This window comes from Chrysoperla carnea, chromosome 2 (genome assembly GCF_905475395.1).
Source record: "Chrysoperla carnea chromosome 2, inChrCarn1.1, whole genome shotgun sequence".
Classification (NCBI taxonomy): Eukaryota; Metazoa; Arthropoda; class Insecta; order Neuroptera; family Chrysopidae; genus Chrysoperla; species Chrysoperla carnea.
Window position 1 is genome coordinate 61,444,066 of NC_058338.1, and position 19,146 is coordinate 61,463,211.

The 19,146-nt window shown below is 28.3% G+C and overlaps 2 non-coding genes across 2 annotated transcripts; both read right to left on the minus strand.

The window, feature by feature from the left end:
* Nucleotides 1–5,570: 5,570 nt before the first annotated feature.
* Nucleotides 5,571–5,642, minus strand: Trnag-ucc. The gene has a single exon. It is a non-coding gene; the product is annotated as a tRNA-Gly (tRNA).
* A 13,202-nt stretch (nucleotides 5,643–18,844) lies between these two features.
* Nucleotides 18,845–18,915, minus strand: Trnag-gcc. Its single transcript has one exon. It is a non-coding gene; the product is annotated as a tRNA-Gly (tRNA).
* Nucleotides 18,916–19,146: the final 231 nt, after the last annotated feature.

Here is a 19,146-nt window from a genome sequence, read left to right on the forward strand (position 1 = left end):
TCTTAGTTTCGCATTTATAATATATAGAGATTTGTAAAAAACACTCTGTCCTCCTAAAAAAAAAAAAAAAAAAACAAAAACAAACATATTTTAGCTTATGCTTATAAAGAAAAGAAAAGAAAACCTTCTTGATTGGAAAACTCTCGATAATTTTATAATGAAATTATAAAATTTCATTCTCGTTTCATTTCTATACTTTCAAAGTCGCGTAATTTACCTACACTCATTTATAATGTTATAGAATAGCACTTAGATAAAAATTTCTTCGAAATGATATGTTATAAATAAAATATTGATAAACATGTGAATGGATTTCGTTGTAAACGATTAGTAGCAGTAGTTATTATAACTATGAATGAATTTTAAAACAATTTATTTTGATATAAATAACTTAGTTGTAATATTTATTATTTAATAATAAATTAATTATTAATATTGTTATGTACATGGAATAAATTAATTCTTGAAAATTGTTTTTTTGTTATTTGCTATATTAGTTCTTCTATCTCTAAAAGCGATTTAAATTGCGTTTAATTTACAAAGAATAATTATAGAATTAACTAAATGAAAATGGTCATAGTGACCCAATAGTGATCTCTGTAAATTTAGTTTTTGTTGTGTACTTTTACTGCAAGTAAACAAAATATTAATCTAGCTATCAACATATTAAGATGTGATCATAGTCTCTAGCATACCTTTATATCAACCTGCTGTAAAAAAATTGCGAAGCAGTGGAGTATTTTCTAACCATTAAAATATAATAAATTGTCCTCGGTGAATGATTTATAAATTTGCGGGGTATTATCAACCGACATTTCAACAATTTTTGTCTAAGCATATTTTTGAAATGCTAATCAAGAAAAATTTTTGAGGGCTGAATATTGAACTCCAGTCTTACCCTGGCGGAAGCCTTCATCAGTGGAGTTTGCTGCGCTCGCGTATAGTTCTAAGTAAATACCTTTTCAGAATACCTGAATAATACTATTCATATAATTGGTTACATTTCTAGATAAATATGGTGGGAGCGCAAACAAATACTTTTGAGTTGAAAATGTAATGTAATATTTCGTTTATACGCGTTTCCACCATTTTCATGGGTTTCAATTGGTTTGGTGCGGAATTCTGAAAAACATTTTGTAATGGGCCGAATTTTGAATTTAAACCATCCTCGCATCCACTTGAACACACACGTAATTTCTTTAAAATCGGTCCATCTGTTTAGAAGGATTTCAATTACAAACACGGATGACGCGAGTTTCATGATTTTTGTTCACCGAAAAAACGCTCAACGTGCCAAAAGTAGTTTCCTCTTAACAAATTCTAGTTTTTTTTTCATGATTGGGTGAGTAGGTTTCGAGAGTACACCTTAAATCGTGTACGAAAATTATAAACCACATACATAATTTTAGTTATTAATTTTCAACAAAATTTTTGATTGTCCAGCGAAGCAAGCGGGTAGCGGGTAGTTTTAATATATTTTAATTATTTATAAAATGATAACAAATAAATATAATTGACATTAAAAATTTATAAACAACGACTAACTAAAGTGAAATGAAAACTATTTTATTGTGAATATAATATTGATAAAATACAGAATTTCTTTAGGGTAAAATTATTATAATAAATATAATATTTCTTATTATTTTTTTAAATAAACAAAAATAACAATGAAATAATTATTGTAAATAAATTATAATAATTATATGCTTATTATTATGGTATAAATAAAAATATAAAAAAATATTATAAACACATTTATTATATGCTTGCATTCCTTTTGGTATTTATATCCTTTATAAACAATTTTATACATTCAGCTTATTCATTTCCTTGCAAAAATAGTTAAACAATTGCTTATTTATTCGTCAGTACAGATTTGGCCATGTTGAATTTTTTTTTAAATATTTATAAATAAAAATTCTTTTACGGGTCAAGCTCTTATAAAATCAAATTAAATAATCTACAAAAATTGAAAACCTACGACTACAAAATTACGCTCTAAAAAGTATGAAAAGAAAATACTATCAACTGAAATTGTTTTTTTTTTTTTACAATTACATTTTGATGTGGGTGGAGTCGGTTACTTCGTTCTTATCCAAGCGACGACAATGTGATCAATGCTACCGCCCCCATTTTCATCCGTGCTCTTAGGTGCAAAGCAAAAAAATGGTCCATGTTCGTAACAAGTGAGAGATACAGGAGAGTTTATATGAAACGTTGTTTCGTGTAAAATTACAAGCAGCTTGTGTCCGAAATATTTTTCCGTAAATTTTACAGATTCGGTAGAATAGAAATGCAAAAATTTCGTTTTAAAAGTGTTTGCATTTTCCGATTTATGTATATTTATATATAGATTGTTTGTTCTATATCCATTACTATAAAATAAATTGTTTAATATTTTCGTGGTTGAAGAATGTGGTAAAGCTTTTGCGAATGAACAACAACTGATAAAAATCTAAAATACAAATTTATAATGCCAACTTCTTAGAAAGCGTCACCTTCTGACCACTGATAAGTTTATATTTAAACATATCTATGGAACATAAAATCACAAATTTCTAACTAATTTAAACTAATTTTGTGGTTTTATTTTTTCAAACAATGTAATTTGGTTGAAAACCATAATTGATGAAATCCTCAATCATATTTTTTTCAGAATAAGTACTGGTTTGTTTATTAAATTACAAAATGTTGGTATTTAAATAAAGTGAGTTCGTAAAATATTCAAACAAAACTATCAATGGTAAATGGAAAAAACCTTTCATAGTTTAACATGCGTTAAAGATTTCGCTCGCTAAATATTTTTTAACTTTATAAATTTAGTTTTTAATACACTAGCTAATTAAAAAAAAGTTTAACACAATATTTATTATGTAGTAAAAATCGCTCTCTGAAAGTTTCAAATCAAGATTCGCTTTTTAATAACAAAAAAATATTTCCCCATGAAAAGTACCACATAAACAGTCAACTTTGTGTAGATTTTAACTCAAAAAATCTACACAAAATCTTAGCCACAACATTTTCGTTACAACACCACTTTTAAAATATTAGCCTGTAGTACTAACTATGCGTAAATTGAGTGACAATTTGTTACTCAATGATTTGTTGCAAAATGAGACATTTTGCATCTTACTATCTTTTTCTGACTTAGGTCACGTTTTAAGCCACAATTTTCTTTATTAACGAGCATACTTTTATACATTGCAGCTTACAGCGAGATTCAATGACCGAAGCCACGTCTTGGAAAATAAAAAAACTGTGTGAAACTAGGCATATTAATTACCGTGTAGCGTTTCTTTAGATAAAAGATCTTTTGAGACAAATCGGCGTACAAATTCATTACATAAAATTTAATGTGAAGCTCAGTGAAGCCCAAGAATTGAAAACAGTCGATGATTATGTCCATTATTCATTAAATGGCGTTGAATATTATTTTAATAAAACGAGTTTTTTTTAAATTTATTTTACCCACCCAAAAGTAACATTGATATAGTTTGGATAAAAAATTTGGTAATAAAAAAAGTAATTACTAAACAATTATTTTTTATAAGAACAAATTTCAAGGTCATACTCATATGGAGTTAATGAATATTTTGGAAATCGTTGAAAAAGACGAATAATGCCAAAAAAGAATTTGAATGAACAAAATATTTAAGGTTGTTTTAAAAAAACTTAATCATACCATCGCAAACTTTCTTACTAGATTAATAAACCTTACTTCTTGTGATCAATTTCTCATAAAAAATTAACTAGATGGTATGTGAAAGGCCCCAGCACGAATTGTGACATTTGGTTCTGTCATCCGTTACTGAAAATCTATAAATGCTATAAATACACTGACTAAATAAAATCCCCGATTAAAAAGATGGATGTTGTAAGTTTAACGTGTATCTGTGTGTCCGTTTGTGGCATCGTAGCTGTTAAACGGATGAACCAATTTTTTTAATAAGGTAATTTAATCGAGAGTGTTCTTAGTTTTGCTTCAAGTGTGAGTTTGGAGTTTCGTACCCAAAAACAAATAGAAAAGCGGTTATGATCTTGAATCGACAGAAAAGATTTTCTTGAAGCATAGTAGAGGATACTTACGTTCAAATTAACTTATAAAAACAAAATTAAAATTGGTTCATCCGTTTTGGAGCTACGATGGCACAAATGAATCGATCAGACCTATTTGTAACGGGGGTTACTTCAAATTTTTAAAATATACTTATTCAAATGTGTCACTGGTTACACAAAAAACTTGCAAAATCATTTAAAATGTTATTTTAATACGGATTGCTTTTATTTTTATTTTTTTATAGTTCTCTCAATATCATACAAACTCTTTATACATAAACAAACAATTCCATAATTCATTCATTATATAAATTATGATATTTGAAAAATGATTTTTAAGTCATTTTAAAATTTACAACATTATTATTGATTACTTTATACTATAAAATTGCATTTATTTGTAAAAATGTGTACTTATTTACCGACTTACTAATATCGGAGAAAACCATTAATTTATTTATCATTTCAAGGTTTTGTTCAACTTGTTTTTATTTTATTAATATAAGAAGTATTTCCTGTATTTAAACGTATTGTCAATGCTTTTTGATTTGCTATAATAAACTGTCGGATTGAAACTTATTGTTTTCGTGGTAATCGAAATCATGAACTTTTGTACGTATAGAGAAGTCTTCAATTTTTGGTTATTTGCATTTATTTCATTTTGTTTTGAATATGTATTAATTACCTAATTTCTAATCACATTTATAATTACTTCTTTACAATTAAAGCTGGCATGCGTGTGGGGAGATCCTAAAGATGCTTCCAATATTTTAAACATCATTAAAAAAAAGGTTCAAGGGCCAAATACAGTTCAAACGCCGAAACCAGATCGAATGCTTTATTTATCAGCCCTCCACCTTGACCCTTCTTTAGAGATTGTTGGCCTGTTTGAATTTTTTTATCCCTTTGACGCCCTTTAGAGGTGTAATCTCAGTATTTATACTATATCGCAAGTCTGGTGGAAAGCATAATTGGTGTATAAGGGAAGGGGGTAGATATTTATTTAAAACTGTTCAGCGACGTAATTGTAGCTGATCGTAGTTGATAACTTAATAGTTAAAGTTTTTAATTTTCCAAACCAATTACTGATTTCTTGGAAAATTTCAGTGAAATGGATTCCATCGTTAGCAAACTTATAGGAAATAAATTTATCATAGAATTAAAATTAATCAATAATTAGTTTAATTAGAAAATTATTTACTGGATTTCTAAAAGACCAAGTTTTATAACTGTTTAGGTTAAAACGCAATCTTTAAGCTTAAAATATATATACGAGAGAGTGAAATAGGAAAATTGATAGTCACATGTATATTGAAAACACTCTTGTTGCAAGTATAGTATGGTCATCGGTAGTATAATATATGTATATAACTGATGATGTCCTATGCATGAGTATGATATAAACAGAGAGTTACATACATACAAACATACATAAATTCATCTAGGTGAAGCTAATAAAAGCCTGCTAAAACATCTTCAGCTTTAAATGTTAAGTAAGGATAAAAATAGTATGCGATGGCCGGGAATCGAACCCGGATCAACTGCTTGGAAGGCAACTATGCTGACCATTACACCACCATCGCTTGTTTTACTCAAAAACATAATTGTAGAAACATAAAGCTACTGATAAAAAATATATATTAAAAAAGTTATAAAAATGTTATCTATACCAAGAATTAAAAACAAATACAATCGACTGGAAATAGCTAGGAAATGTAAAACATTTCAATTAGATTTCTTTCTTCTCCTTCTTACTTCTAATACATATTCCTCTCTCATTTTAAAGTCAGTTTAGAATTTAAACATTGGCATTTATAAATCGTTTTGGTGCTTACAATATATTCTCTGTAAATCTCTAGCCCGTCAATGTACCTTCTGCTGCGGTTTATTCGATCGAGGTAAATTTCTATGTCTTTCGTAGCATGCTCCAAAGTTGTAGGCTTGTTGATATAGAAGCGACTCTTAAGAAAGTTCCACAATCCCCCTTATCTTATCCCGAATGCTTACAGTTTCCTTGAACTTTTTCACAATGATGCGAATTATTCACTCACTAGGACGATTAAATTGGCCATGATATTTTCGTAAAAGTCTATACTTTATTCTAACCAAGGTTACATACGTTTCATATCTAAGCTATGTAAATGATACGTTTTACCCTTACATTTGGTGCTTGAAACAAGCTAAAGTATTCACAGAATTCTAATTTACAGAGTTCCAAAATGGGAAACTGAAATTGGATCATCCTTTACATAAGCGTGTTAATTAAATGATAAAGCCTTGTGGGACTACTTGTAGCAAATTTTTCTGTAAGTAAGTACGCTGTACAAAAAACAAAAATTTACTTATATTTTTCACAATTGTTTTTTTATACCTTATAATTATAAATTATACAATGAAATGTAATTACTTATAATGTCTAAATTATCTTATCTTATAATAATTCTAAATTTGACTAGCACTTACAATTAAAAATTTAAACAAAAATATTTAATATAATAATTATTGCACAATATTTAACTACATTCGTAAATATTATGATTACTCAATTGTGTTCTTAATTATTTAATGCATTATATTTTTATAAAAAGTTATCTTATTTTTAAAAAGTTATATAAATATATATAAATCCTTTGTATGTAGGGATACGAAATATAAATTATGAATTTTCATACCAGCCAAATTTTCCTCTTGTCTGTATGTTTTACTAGCTTTTTGCATACGGCTTCGGTCGTGATCATGATCCATTTCAATGGATTCCATAAATGATCAATTTAGTCCGCTCTGTACACTACTCACAATACAAACAATGCCACATTTGAAAACGCAAATGCTACCTAGGAATAACATAGGCTGTATACAGTTTTGGAAATAACAAATTGGCGGTTGCCAGGCTGCTACTTTTGTTTTTAATAAAGAGACAAAAGGCTGAGTAAAATAACATTAATTTAATAATTTATTTATCGTGAAAAATTTCTCTCTACTAGAAAATATAATAAATAAAACAATGCATACGTACTACAAATTTAAAAAAAAAAAAAAAAATAAAAACAAAAATCTCGTAGAGAAATCGAGAGAACTGTTAAAGAAAAATAATCTCATGGACGAGAAACGAGTTCTGAAGTCAAAGACAAAAGCGGAGTAGAAATCATGCGATCGTCAAGGGATAAATAGAGATCTAGAAAATAAAGGAATGTCAATAATGAAAAGATGTAGAAGAGACCTTTTAAATATTTCACCTCAAACCAAGTTCTATACGCAATGATTAGGGTTCTGTTCACTCGAAGGCAGTAGCTCGGTAAAAAGTTTCTATTGGACCTTTGGGGGATAAACACGGGCCAAGAAAATGAAGGAAGTCAAGAAGGAAATAGGAATTGTCAAGATATCTGACCAACAACAACTAGGGCGGAATATTATAATGAAAAGATATTGTCTTATATATTTTACCTCATAGTTTTGGAGGCAACGAATAACGATCTGTCGATTTGAAATTGGTAAGAGAATGCGCTCCTAAAGCTCATGAATTTAATTTCCATTTTGTGTAATATAAATAAAATTATATACATAATGTTTCTCAGTTTTCAGCAAAATAAATCATTTTCTTGTATTGAATGTGTTGACCTCGACAATATTACTTACATTGTAAAAAGAAAATTAATCTTTTAATAATTCTATTTATTTCTAGATACATTTCATTAAAACAAATGATTAATAGTATTTAATAATAATAATAATAATTTGATTAGTTAAGCTAATTTTGAACAATAATATAAAATTTTTATTTAAAACAGATTACATTGAAATTAAAATATTATTTATTGATTCAGTACTTGTAATTTTTAAATGATTATTAGTGAATTTTTAATATAAGTTTTTTTAATGATTATTAGTGAGTTTGTAATATTCATAACAAGTATTTGAATACAGGTTTTCATGATCAATTGATAAAGTAAAAAAAAATTTTTTAGTTCCGACTTCAATTTATAGTTTTCTTGTGAGCAATTACGCTTTGAAGCCAACGCAAATGAATCGATTTTAAGCTAAGGATATGGTTCGCGTCGACTTCAAATCGTTATTACTCACAAGGAAATTATTGACTAGATTCGGTGAGTTTTAGTGAGTAAGGTCTACCTTCGTACCTAATAAACAAAGACACTTACACGTAATGGTATATATCTTAGAAACTACTGAACCGATTTTGATGTAAAAATTATAGCACCACCAGAAGAGATCAATCAATCCTTCCCTATTCTCTACCCAAAGTAGCAAAATTTTCAAATTTATATTTTACCAACTTTAAAGCATAACCTTACCATAAAAAATTATCGAAGTCAACTGTGTAAAAAGTTATGCGTGGTCATACGTTAAAATAAAATAAATAAGTAAAGAAATCAAAAACCCGACTGCGTTAACTAAAATCTGAAAACGAAGAAACAAGTCCAGTAGTACACATAGCGACTTTAACAGACGGGGCCCAATAATACCTAGGTTGACTCAAATATTTCCAACAATGAGTGCCAACTGTTAAAGACGCTAAGTATACAACTGGAATTGTTTCTTTCTTTTCAGAAACTTTTATTTAATCCAATCGGATTTTTAATTTCTTTAATTATTTTAGACTTTTTACAATAACAAAAATATAATAACTTATATATATTTTTGCAATCCCTTTCTGATTACCTTTATTTTGATACCCCACGCGATAAAATTGGTAAATTTTTTTTTATTAACGTATTACTATTTCGTTCAAAAAATGCGCCATTTTGCTTTTGTTTTTCAAACACCTATCTAAGAATACTTTCTTAATACGAATATAGCGATATCTCATCTGTCGAAATATATCGAGGCGATTAGAAGATTCGAGATAATATTAGATCCTTGACAGTCAAGTAAAAATATTCGTGTTGACTAGAGAACCTCCACCGTTTTTTTCCCGCCAGCTAAAAATTCTAAAATGATAGACTTTTATTGTAGAGTATAGATTATTGTATGCATATAGATAATAATAATATTATAATTTTCATACATACATACATTCATGCATACACTATCATTCAACAAATACATACATTATTATGTTCACATACACATACATACATGATACAATGTAAACATGACACAGCTCATGTGATTATTTATGTGAATACGTCGTTTGTACTTCTTAATGTGTGTGTATGTGTTTACAATGCGATCAAAAAGTGTCTGCAACCAGGATATTGAAGAAGTAAAGCTTCAAAAACCTTTGTTTTGTCATGTTATTTTCTTGGAAATAGTTGAAAACTTATTTGCTCGTAGTAGTCTTTCAGAGATTTAGGAGCGTAACAAACCCTAGAGGTATGAAACAAAGAGAGATAGTAAGATTATAGCAGCCATTTCGGATCTTTATCTACATAATAATTAAGGTCAGTGTATTGGACAAAAACGAAAAAAAATATGATGAGCTTATATTTATGTTAGTAGTTATTGTTTTGTTTCTATGGAGTTTTGGGTTCTGTGGCAGTTATATTTCAATTGCATATAATAATTTTCGTATTAAATATTAATTTTAAGTTTTTATTTTCAAAACTACCCTTGCGGCTATTTTTGGATCTGCGTAGGAAAATATGTGGACCTTTTAATTTTAATAAGTGATTACCTTTTGTTTCGGACTGTTTGTTAATAAAGTAATGCGATAAAGTGAATAACAAATATCTTCTATCTTTGTCCAACTTATATAACTGTCTGCCCGAAACAATAATGAATCGCAATTGAAATAAAAAGGTCTATTGATAGAGCATTTCCATCTTTCTCTTAGTTCAATACATCGAGAGACCTCGATCCCATTCAAACGATATACTTAGGCGTTATAATGGTAACGCTATACTACTTCATCAATCAAATTTTATGAATGACACATAATTTTGTAAAAAGTTTACCACTATATGCTAATATAATATATATAAAAAATTAGACCATTTGGCTCTCCCCACACGATTGTAATTAAAGATACAAACCTCGAAATTAGTTTTGCAATCAGTCAGTTTCAATGGTTATTGGTTTAAGAATGGTAAAAAACAGTTAACTTTCTGAAATGAAAATCTATTTCTCATCGTAGTTTCTTATTCTTCGTAAAAAAATTTAGAGAACAACAATAATTTTTACCACTTTGATTTAGCGAAACGAGGGAATCTAAAAGTGAAATCGGTTTATATGTTTAATAACAAATTTAATTAAAATTTTAAATATAAAGATACCCAGAAGAATCTTAATACCCCTCTATCCAAATTTACTGAATTGCGAATTTTAGGATTAAAAATCTGTTGTATGCTTCTCTAATATTTATTGAAAATTAGGTTTATGGAATGAAGTTCCTTGGATTGCAGGGTGAGCAAACTGGTAGAAATCATCACGTAAGAAAAAATGTACTGCTTGTATATGCGGACGAGTAAATTCTATTTTGTAGCTATAAAATTATAGACTGAAAGAATTGAAAAGCCATATAACTCCCGTCTTTATGCAAGCCAAAGTACATATAGGAAACACCTATAAGTTAAATTAAATTAGTCCTAGAAGAACTTAAGTTCGTTAACTTGAAAGAGCGCAAAAAGCCTCGTTCCTGGCGGAGACCCCACGACCGCACTCTTTTTTCGCCTCAAATGTAATTGATTTATTATCGTATCGCCTCGTTTTCGTCGTATATCGTGACATCAATATTTTATCGGTTTTTTACTTTTGAGCTCCATTGTATAGATAGACAACAAATTTGTATATATAAATAAATTATGTAGTTATTTATCATGGAATATTCCGTGTTGTGTTATTGAATATAAAAAAGATATGTATATGATATGTGATACCCCACTTATTATTGAATCTATCATCAATAAGTTTCAATATTACATTTTATAAATATACTACTCTGTACTATGAAATTCGTTTATTTGATTTCGTAATACAACAAACACTTAGAAATTATATGTCTGCAAATATTTCTCTTTTCTGCTAAAACTTTGGAACAGAATTGGTAGTAATTTTTTCGATATATAATAGTTTTATGAGTTAAATACGCTCGTGCGTTTCAGAGACTTGGGAATAGAGAATATTTTGTTTTTTGTTTTAATTAAATACCTCAATATACAATCTGTAGAGAAAACATATTTTTCGAATAACTATAAAAAAAAAGTTAGATAAAAACAATCCATTAAAGATCTGCTTGTGTCTCTTAGTGTTAAAAAATAATTTACCATGGAATTATTACGACAAACATAGTGTATGACGTCAAATACTATGCACGATCTCTGTCTTACATCTGTCAAATTAATAATTTAAAATCATTTTTATCATTTTATCATTGGTATTTCTTGGCCGCTTAATTTCAACTTTCGTCATCTCTTTTCGGTGTTTTGCTTTCATATTTTGTTAAGAAGTGCGAGAAAAAAAAATCCGAAATTACCTATTATATATTAGGGCTTTATTCTTCAACTTGCATGTTGTCTTCTTATATAGGTTTTTCAATCAAGAGGGGATCATGAATTTTCCATGGTGAATAAAATCAATTTGCTTCCAAACAAAAGACATAGGTCATTCAAGTTTTGTACATTTAGCCACAAATCAAGTTTTGTATATTAACTTAATTAAAATTAAGCCACATCTAAAATAGGCAGAACATTTGGCTCAGAGTTATTGGCTCCAACTAAACCTAAAAATGCTACAGAACCTGGAGAAAGAGAACGAATAGAGTGCTTGCTATTTGAGCGGAGTGGTAACATTGACATTGTCAAGATAGCACGTCTTAGAATAAGATATACTGGGCTGGTGGATTGCTTAATAAAGTAGTAATTAGAAAAAGAGTCCGTAGAGTCAGTTATGGTCTGAGGGAGGAAAGCAGTGAATAAACAGCAGTGGAATAATTTTGGACGGGAGGTTCAGGGTCTTCATGAGCTATGACGGTACAGAATAATGATAATGGTACGCTGAAGAAAACATGATCAAGAAAAATTAATTTTTAGTTTTTAAGTTTTTCTCAAAAACGGCTTGAGCAATTTTTTACCATGTCAAATCCTTTTTTTAAAAATTTATTTTTTGACCCTTATTATTTTTGATTATTGTATTATTCTCCGTTGTCAAATGTAAGATTATAATCTGAAAAATTGAAAAAAAGTGAAACTAGTGAGTTTTTGTATTGATAATTTTCAAATCAAATGTACTGCCCAGAGATTTAAACTCTTGGTTACATTGAGAACCTTTATTTTAGTGAAAATTTCATTACTTTGCAAAATTATTATTTTTAGTAATAATAAATAATCTTAATGCGGATATAGTCACGAGCACAGCTGGGTTAAATATGTATTTAAATATGTATTCGTTATTAATTATGACTTCAAAATTCTAAAATAAATATTTTATATATAAAACAGAATTTCCAGAAAACAACCTGTGCAAATAAACTTGTGTTTTTGTTGTTATATTTTAAAAAAATATGCAAAACATGGTAGGCTACATTATGAAAAGAAAATAAATTTTGAGTATTTAATGCAGTAATTGTTATATAATAAGTTTTTAATATTAAAAGAATTATTAATATTAATATTGAAAGATGTAAAAAAAAAAACGAGAGGTGAATGACTTCACGTTTTAATTATTGTCATATTTGAACATCTTATTTAAAAGAATTTCAAATATAAATATATTTAACATATCCATACCATGTATTAACTATTAAGGTACATTATTTTATATAGTATTGTAACGGATTTATTACCGCAAAGTAATCTTGCACAAAATTATTTTCAAGACATAAAGTTGTAAGAAAATTGTGGAAGAATAGGGGATTATCTTGATGTCGAATTGGTCATATTACCCACAAAAATGTTAAACTAGACTTGATACTATGACAAAATTTGAAAGTGAAATTAAAATCCCATCTACCTTTAGCAAAAAAAATTTTTATATGTAATCTCTATGGTGATACCCACGCATGACATCAATAGTGGATATCTTTCTCTTTAAATGTAAATTTGCTAACAAAACGAGGTAAATGAAAATAAACAAATTAAGGACGCTTTAAGCCTAAATGAAACGCAATAAAAAAAATTACTTTTTGTCGAATATTTAGTCTTACCCAAAAGTGAATACCTTAAATCTCGTGTGGTCTGGACGTCACTCGTAATCGATGGAAGCCTAAGACTGCAACGCAATTTTTCTTACGTATTTTGGAGAAAATACAAAATTATGATTAACGCAAAAATGATACCAATACTGTTATCATCAAATGTTAAAAACAAATTTTTACTTGTTTTGACCTAACTACAGTTCAGCATATGGCAAATGTAATAATGACTATTTTCCAAGATGAAAAAAATAATGCTAATAAAAAGAAATTCTTTAGAGTGGAATTGCTTTTTTTACAGCTCATTCCATCTTAAAGCTTTTAATTTAAATTGATAAAAATATTTTTAATCATAGATTAACTCGAAAACGGCCGTTATTGCATTCCCCCGTGTATTAATCTGCACATAAGCACTTCTCGAAAATTGATTTAATCAGACGAAAATTTCAATAAAGAATAATTTTTGATTTGAAATCATTTTATTAATGACCCCACGTTTGTACGATATTTTCAAACAGTTTTTATAGCAGACACGAATTCCAAGGTTCTAGATCTTCAAAGTTATTGCGATTGGTTGCGCTAATTCGGAACTTTTATTCTGCCCTTCTATCTTTGTGTATCGTCTTTGGTAATGATGGCATCCAGGGAGTAAATTTCATATTTCATTCTATTTTTTGAGCTAAGGCAATTATTACACATATTATTAAGTGCGAAATAGCCGAGACCATAAAAGAGGGATTCTACATTCAACCATTATGTATTCGGTACATCACTAATCACTTCGGTACACTAACGTGTACCTTACAAAATAACACTAATTTATGTTGAATACATGTACATAATATGTAATATGCATGTATATATTATTTTGTAAATCTTTACAATAACACATTACATAGAAAACATATGAATAAAATAAGAAATGGCACTGAGTAGAGACCAGTTGTTTAAATACACAACTGTTAAATATTAAACAATAACATTATAATTTTCACAAATAGATATAACTTCAATGTAATTTTATTGATATTTATTTTCGAAATTAAAAAAAAAAATATTGTTAACTAGCTGTGAACTACCCGCTACGCGAACTATAACCTTCACTCCATATGCCGTCACTTATCCTCCTTATGTTCACAAATTCGTCGATTTTATTTATTTTATGGCTTTATGAAATTTTTTTTATAAGCCCCCGATAAAAGAATTCACAAATTTTAAACGGGTAAACTGACTTTCATGTTTGTCAATCCTCACCCCTCCCCCTATATTCCCTTGCAACGGTAGTTACCGTTTTGTAATGTACACGTCATGCTCTATTATTTTTTCCATCTTTCCACGCTCCGAAGGTTAAAATTATATAAAAACAATCCTTGAATCTGGTTGTATATCGTTTCGTATCGGTTGTAAATTTGAGATTAATCGATGCAGAACTTTTTGAAGCACACACACCCCTTTCAACCCCTACGTACATCTAACTACGATCTAGACTATCTCTGTAGGGATTTTTGGTGGTAATTATTTTAGGAAAGTGTTTTAATTGTTAAGAGGAGTTCTAAGGCTCGCAAATCGAGCAAAGATACATTTTTAAATTATGAACTAAATATGATCAATTAGTTAAAATACAAAATTCTTGATCCGCTAGCCAAAAGTCTTGTCTTCGGCTCCGTAACCTAAGTCTAAGTAGACAAACGGTCGAAGCCTTAGTTAACGCCTTAGACCGCTCGGCCAATTAAGCTCCAAGTTCTGATTATACCAACACGTTTATTTACTTCGATTGTATTAATATTGTAAGAACAAACTTTTCCGAATAAACTTTCATTCATGTCTTCATATCTTGAGATTGCGATGAATTATAATGAAACTAGAAAATTCCATCCGAAATAGAAATTCAAATTTGATCGACGTTACTGAAAGATATAAATTAAGCGAGTGAAAGAGCTGATTAATTTTCAATTATAAATATTTTGAATTAAAATTTAAAAAAAATTTTTTTTTTTGTGAAATCAAAATGTCGATTTAAATGTACAACATTATAAAAGGCATTCTGTTTTCATACCCAAAAATTTTATCGGGATAAAATAAAAGAATAAACAGTTTTTGAAAATTTAGAACATTAAATTGTTCCTTGCGAGAAAGTTTATTTAGGGGATATTTAAATATGTGTTATATACAAAGTGAAACCACAAACGTTCAAAGCACATGCGTTTATTTTGTTTGAACAGAAACATATACTAGAAATTCGTGTTGTATAAAAATAATAACGATGCGCGACGCTTGTATTATATTGGTTGAATATATGAACCAATCGTATTCTTTTGATGTCGTGCCAAATAATAACACACTTCGACGCCTATTCCTTTAAAAATATCTCGTCGTATTCAACATTAAAAGTAAACTCCCTTTTTAGGAACCTAACAAAAAAAAATACTTCCCTTGTGTGTGTAAGGGTGAACTATTACTTGTTTTAATTCCTGATTTTGACATATTTGCTAAGAAACTTTTTATTGATACAGTAGAATCTCGATAACTAAAAAATAAATTTTTTGTTCTTTTCCCCTTAGATTCCAGAACCTCTTTTTGTTAAAATACAATGCCTCTATAACTTAAGGATGTATAAGCATTACAACGATGATTGATATAAGGGCTCAAAAAACTCTTTTTTTATAGACTTTTCCTCAAAGAACATGTGGTTAAAATTTCAGCATAAATATCAATGCAAATTTTAAAAAAAAAAGTCATTGAAAATCGATATAAAATACTATTTGGCGCTTATGGAGGAATCTCAAAAAACGACATATTTTGAAAGTTTTTGATAATTTTCACTTGGAATGAATGAAAACAAATTAAAAAAAAAAAAGACTTTTAATAGAAAGTAAACATATAAGCAATGGCATAGAAAAGAAAAAAACCAAGTGGCTCCGTCTCTATAAGGGATGTCAGAGCAGGGTAGATTTAGGGTTGAAATTATTTTTATCTTATTTACAACTTTGGAGATGAATATTGTTATAACTTCATGAATGTAGACGAAATAAAGAATAATATTTATCGATATGTGCCTTGGTTTTCGAAATATCGAAAGCTAAATAATCAAACAAAATTTTCAATTTTCAATATTTTGAAAATTACGCCAGATATCGAGAAATTTTATTCTTACTTTTCGTCTTATATCGTCAAGTTAATATAATTTATCATCAAAATTGAAAATATATATTTTTTAAATGTGTGCCCCCACTACTGTGCTCATACATCCTTAAACGAATAATTTAAATAATTTCAGTATTGAACTTCATGTTCAAGTAATGTTTTTGCGGCCTGAAAAGTATCTATATTTTATTCACAATTTAAACTAGTCCTTATGATTAATTAAGAAACAAAAAGTATAGAACATAAATAAACCTCAATTAGTACAAATATGAACATTTAAAAGTCATTAACTTAAACCTTTAGTGAGTTAACAGCTCGAGATTCTACTGGATTTAAAAAATGTACGCAGTTTATGTTTTTCAACATTTTTCATCCTTTCCACAATTGCAAATCTTTTGTCATTTTTTAAACGACTGTTTTCAATTACTTTCTTTTAACATATATATAGAAAATAAATCGTCAATTTCCAAAAACAAATAGAAAATTTTGCTTCATTATCGAAACTAGCTTCAGAAAAAGCTAACGATCTATCTGTTAAACATAGGAAACAGTATAATAAAACTGTTTTTATAGATAATTTCTTTAAATTTTAATCAGTCCGTCTTTAATCCACCATATTATAAAAAAAATGATTTAATCAACTATATAAATAGTAAAAAATACATATTATGAACTAACTTAGAATTAAATAGTATATACTTTGTATTATCAAGTATTTGTGTGATAAGATATGGGTATAGTAATAATGTAAACTCAAAGAAATAAAAAATTATTTTAAGGTGTCAATATGTTTTTTTTTTTTTTTTTTTGAAATAAATAAAAATTTTGAATTGATAAGATATGAAATATCGGTAGTCGGGATCATAAACCTAATTTTATATTTTTCAACTTCAGTGCATAAGCATACAGTCAAATATAGACGAAAAATTATTTTAAATTGATAAAAGCTTGTAGTCAATTTACAAAAATTTCAGAAAAGACAATTGAAAAATTCATCTTTCTTTAAAGCAAACAAAATCATAGAGGAGACTGCCGTCAGAATTGAAGACTAAAAAATTCGGGATAACTATGTCTTTTTGAATATTTGAAAATATTTCAATTAATTATATAGTAATGAATAATTAAAATTGTCTAAGTTGAAAATTAAAATTTTATAATTTAAACATTAAAATTATTGAGCGGAATCCGACCATGTCTGGCTGTGGCTATGTATGTCTGGTGTAAATGATTAAATTTGGCCGATGAAGAAACATATTTATCCGTGAGCAATTACAAAATATTATAAATAATAAAAAAGCGACAACATAGAAAGTTCTGAAGCGGTCTCCCATCCAAAAACTGACTGTGTCCAATGTAGCTTATCACCAGTGATCGGTGTTTTCATTGCTAAAAATATATTTCTAGTAAATGATGACACGATCTCCCTAAAAATACAAGTTATGTATTCCAAAATAAAGTCAATCATAATATCGGTTGCATAAATTATCGCATAATTGAACTATTTTTGTTTAAACATTTTGGCATATTTTTGCTGCGACTGGTTCGAATAAGACGTAATATACAAGTATAATTTCCCGTCACTGATAGTTGGTGTTGTAGGTCGTTAAATTTGCAGATTAATGTCAAGTTTCAAAAAATCCATTAATGTCATCAGATCTCCCAAAATGTGAAAATCTAGAAGGGTCAGGCTTCAATTTATTCAGGGGAGAAATAAAATTTATGTACCGGGAACAAAACATCTAGCTATCAAAGAAACTGTAACGAGAAACTAATAATATACTCCGTTTTCCCAGCCATGTTAACCAACCCAAAATCATGTTTAAACAATAACTATAGATATGAATCTATCTTCCAAATAAAGCCTATAAAGGTTATATTCCTTCACTAATGAACGTACAGCGAAATTTTGCACGTACGATGACAGCTTACTTTTAAACCGATTTTAATTCAAAAAAAGTTTAAATTCTTTTTTAAGATATTTACGGAATGTATTTAACTTTTAACAAATAGATCATTAAATATTTATGATAATAATATTAATTTTAGATAAATATTTAATAAAGAAAAAATTATTTATCATAATATATTTCATATGTAATGGATGTCCTAAAATTAACACAAAGAGTAGTTTTGGTTAAAAAGGTTTTTCATTGAAAGTTGTAAATTTTATATTGCTATATATGACATAGATAAATGGCTATTTATGGAAAAGCATAAGACCAAGGTATTTGACATTCAAGGGAAATTTTCCTTGAACATACATAAAACTAAAAATTCTATAAATATGAAAAGAACTTCGTAAGACTCAATTTACCATCAAATCTTACTCGGAACATTCAATTTTAACCATTAAAGGCAGTTTTGTGAAGACATTGTAATTGCGTTTCTATCGAATGTATGTACATTCGATAGATACGACTTTGCTTTGTAGACAAACATTACCTTAGCAACGCTGGTTGTTTGTACTCCAGATAATTACGGAATAAATTCTCAAACATAGTTCTTTTGGTTTTATTTCAGCATTTTCAGATGTAAGAGCAACCTCTTACAATTTGGTGCATCGTCCGGGAATCAAACCCGGGCCGCCCGCGTGGCAGGCGAGCATTCTACCACTGAACCAACGATGCACCAAATTGTAAGAGGTTGCTCTTACATCTGAAAATGCTGAAATAGAATACGAAATAAAACCAAAAGAACTATACCAACCCTAAAATTGAAAAACAACAAATTGTGTTTAATTGTTTTTTAAATATGAAATATTAATAAAATACTTAGAGACCATATTATGGCCGACCATTAAATATTCAATTCAAAATATTTTCTCCACGATTTTAAAATGGGCTTAGGTTTTTATCCAT